Genomic DNA, 4,707 nt, shown 5'->3' on the forward strand with positions numbered 1-4,707 from the left:
TTATAAATGCCAAATTAGATGTTTTGACATTTATTAATGTAAGCTAATACTGAAGTATGGACTGAGTGGTCCTTTACAGTACAACATTTTGTACAGTCTGTTTTCAGGAAAATAACAGACTTAGCATATGGTCTATGCTTTGGACGTCAAACTGAATGTTGTGACATTCATTCCTGACAGCATATGCTAAATTGTAGGTTGGTTAGTTTTTCTGTTTCAGCAGTTTTCTCAGGCTATTCTTCAGGAATCCAACAGCTGAGCTAAAATCCAGGAAACTAACAACTAAGCTACAATTAATGAACCTAACAAATAGCCTATTTGTTAGTACCCTAATATGTGGAAATTAGGTTAACTTGCTTGACCTTAATTTCAGGAAATACAAGTACAAGGCCCAAGTGCTGCAATATAAAAGGATGGCAGTCCTTCAATCAGAACTCGGGGATTTTAGGCGTGAAGATTTTATTGTTCCATATACTTCACTGCTGTATTTTTGTGTGTGTCTTGTATTAGGTGTATCTTGTGAGCCAAGCAATTATCACCTAGATGATTGCATTGGACTAGGATGTTCATTGAGTTGTAAGTGTTGTGTCACTCTAAGCTTTTAAGCGTGAGTGCTGTGTATCTTGATTAAAGCTGTTAAGCACAATCAAGAGTTGTTTGAAGTGTGACTTCACTATAAACTTTAATATAATTAAAGGTTGTAATCACTGAGGTGATTGAGGGGGAGTGAGTAGGAACTCTGATCTTAGAGTAAGATTGAAATTGCATTGGGGAGGTATTAAGTGATAGGGTTAAACAATTGGTTTAAGGTCTGAATTAATACTACTAATAGTGGATTTCCTCCCTGGCTTGGTAGCCCCCAGACGTAGGTGTGTGTGACACCGAACTGGGTAAACAATTCCTTGTGTTATTTACTGCACTTACTTTTTAAGTTCTGCATAATACTTGTCTACGCAGAATTGGATGTCATAACTGTAGGAGAATAGCCATCCAAGGCGCAGCGGAATTTAAAAATTTCTCCATTTAGTGATCCTTACGAATGGGCATGATCAGTGATAGAATCGTTACCTCTTGTGGCGATTCAAACCTTTGGTGCAGATCTCTGATAATGATCAAAACCTTTGATACAGATCCACGGGGCGATCACGAACGTTGAACGATGACAACGTCTCTACTCAGTCCACACGAACGGATTCCTTCAATCGCAGTGTTAGCTGTTATGAATGAAGGCTTTGAGTGAGAGAAAGAGGGAAACAAAATTCCAAGTCTCTACTTGAATTTCAGTCTGAGTGGAGTGGAGTGGAGTGACAATGCTTCTACCCAAGGGGTTCTATTTATAGAACCACTTGTGTGGGCTTCAAGCTAAAAAGCCCACTTAAGTGTATTTTGGCCCATATCTTATAATATGCCCAAAATCACTTAAGTATTTGGTACCTTACCATATTTCGTCTCCCACTTAAGTGCACCGTACCTTATGGTGTTCCTTAGTTACTCTATCTCTCATCAATCCGTCCTTTGTGTGTGACCCTATAGGTTTTCGTGGCGTTGGTAATTATATTAAATCACGCATTTAACATAATAAACAGTGAGCGGTATCTAGCAACACATCACTGCTACCCAAGTCACGAAAATGTCATGTGATCTGAAAAAACCTCCTGTGATAATAATTATGTGTATAATTACCCCTTTTCCCTTATGTCTATATTGAACACAAGGTATAAACCGTGTCACCCTTGTCCAGTTCAATATTGGGCCCATAGACATTTATCCTGTTACGCAGGATTGGCAAATTCCATCTAGGACACTCATGTCCCTCAGCATGCTTCGTGGAGTACCCATCAACTGTCTTTATGGTTATCCAGTTATGGACAACGTTGGATCAGCAATAAAGCACTCGACTCTACATCTAGGATCCATAGTGGTTTCAGGTCGAAGAGTGGTATACACTATTATCACCATGAGAATAACTTATGACACTTTGCATAACTTTCTATATAGTATTCTCATAGCGGGTCAATCCGGTATAAATATTACTCCTAATATTCATACCTATGTTTAAGACTTGATAACTCTTTATCCATGATCCATGAGATGTGATCATCAGTCTACAAACATAATAGTCTTAATGCTTTAATGTTATCCCACTTCACACTAAAGCTCGACTACGGATACTTTAAGAATAATGTCCTTATGTTTAATGTGTTCTCATGATTAAGTCACACTTAATACATTAAACGGACTATCTATTCCAGGGACTTTATTAATCAACCATAATAAAGAAAATGCCTTTAAATAATTCGATACAAGTACCAAAAGTATTGGCCTCTAGGGTTTACACCAATAATAACATCCCGTGTGACATCGAAAGTCTGTTAACTAGAATTTCAATTGGCATCAGAGCAGTCACCTTGCCTGTTAATTTCTGGGTGAGATCTAGGGAAGTTATTTTCTAGTACCATGGACAAGGATGTAGGATACTCAAATAGACCACCCATGCTGGATGGTTCTAACTATGATGACTGGAAGCCTCGTATGATAGCCTTCTTGAGGTCTCTAGATAGCAAAGTCTGGAGAGTTGTCAACAAAGGATGGGAATATCCAACAAAGACAGGGAAAGATGGAATCACTATGCAAATTCCTGAAGAAGAGTGGGACAAGGAGCAAAAGGCTTTAGCCCTTGGAAACTCTAAGGCCTTGAATGCATTATTCAATGGAATAAGTAAGAACATCTTCAGACTGGTGCATCACTGTGAGCTGGCTAAAGAAGTTTGGAACACCCTCAAGATAACTCATGAAGGTACATCCAAGGTGAGGATGTCTAAACTTCAGATGCTGACTGTAACACCCCAAAATTTGCCCTCCTCATTCATGCATTCATTTTTAGGTCATTTAACATTTCATATTGCATTTCATCATGTCAATCAGAATCAGATCCAAGAAACTTTATTTAAAAAAAATAATAATAATAATAAAAAAAAATTAATTAAATAAATAAATAAAATATAATAGAAAAATCTTGGACTTGGACCTCTCTCATTTGAGCCCACAAAGCCATGAAAATCAGGTTATAAAAGAGGGAGAACAGATAGAAAAAGGAAGAGAAGCAAAATACTCAGAGGTTTCCTTGAAACAAAACCCTGGACAAAACTTGGAGAGAAACCTAGACAGAGAAAGTGAGAATTAATCTGCAGCAACCTCCAGGCAACTCTGAAAGGTTCATTCTGACTCACACACTTTCAGCTCAAGCAAACCCAAACATTAGTTTGCAAATCCAGCCGTGCCATTTGATTTCAACCGATCTCTCCAATCAGGTTTGCCCTATATCCATCATCTTTATGCCTTTAATTTGAATGCTCTAAATGTATGAGGTATTATGGGTGAATTTGATACCCTTTTGATGCATGTGTTTGACAAGAGGTTTAGGCCTCCTACCCTTGGTTGCTTTTTGTAAATTTTAATGGCATGATTCATGTGGTTACATTTTGATTTGGGGGCAACTCTTGGTTACCCTATTTTTTTTCTCTAACCTATTTGTTGAGTTTTGTTTTATGAGGGCTCATATGACTCTTGCAGAGATGGTTTGCCTGGTGTTCCACTTTATTTGTGGGATACCGCCTGGAGGTTTCATTCCGATTACTTGTACTGACTCACCTTCTTTGATGGTGTTAGCTTGGGAGGATCTCAGGGCTTCCTTGTTCCGTTAATTACTGTTACTTAGGATCTTTATCCGTGTGGTACTTTTACATTTTCCCGTATTTTTACCGCTTTCTTAGCTGGAAGACCTCGATAGGAGGCAATGTTTTGTGTGTTTACTTTATGCAGGTTCCTTCGTCTAGGATTTCCCTTTTGCCTGAGCGTTCCTAAAACGCAAACAAATTCATTGATTTTTCTTCTCCTAAAAACACGTTAACTCTTTCTACTACAGGCGAGTAAGTCTCCAAAGGTCGAGCATCCGGTAGATTGCGTAGTAACGTCGTTCGTCCAAAACCCAATCCATAACCCCGTAGTTAGCCGAACTACGGCTTGCTCTGATTCTCATTCCAGATGAGATACGTAGGCATAAGACGCGATGTCTTAGCGAGCATAATTACCCTTAACCCCTAGGTAGCCGAGCTACGAAGACTCTGATTCTCATATTCAGATGAGATACGTATGCAGTGGATGCCACATCCGTGCGAGTCATTTTCTTTTGACCCCTTTTTTATAGTAAATAACACATTAGATAAACCCACACCCTTTAGACAAGAACTACAAAAGTGGATCCCGTAGAGTACTACGGATGCGTAGGGGTGCTAATACCTTCCCCTCGCATAATCGACTCCCGAACCCAAGATTTGGTTGCGAGACCCTGTCTTGTCCTTTCCTTTTTCCAGGTTTACTTCGAGCGTTTCCTTTCCCTCCTTTGGGATAAATAACGCACGGTGGCGACTCTCCTGTCTTTCTTCGCCGGTTGTTTTTTTTCGCATTCCATTTTTCAGGTTGCGACAGCTGGCGACTCTGCTGGGGACCCGGTTTCCCTAAGAGAGTCCCTCCTAGCTTTTGTAGGTTATTTGTTTCTTGGGTGTTTATTCTTTTGTACAGTTATTTATCTTTCAACATTTACCTGCTTTATTGCATTGTGTACATATGACTGCCGTATCTGCTGGTTCTGTTTGTGAGATGAGTTCTATACCCGGACTCGAGTGCAATTAAGATAGGAGAATGGCA

This window comes from Lathyrus oleraceus, chromosome 4 (genome assembly GCF_024323335.1).
Source record: "Lathyrus oleraceus cultivar Zhongwan6 chromosome 4, CAAS_Psat_ZW6_1.0, whole genome shotgun sequence".
NCBI lineage: Eukaryota > Viridiplantae > Streptophyta > Magnoliopsida > Fabales > Fabaceae > Lathyrus > Lathyrus oleraceus.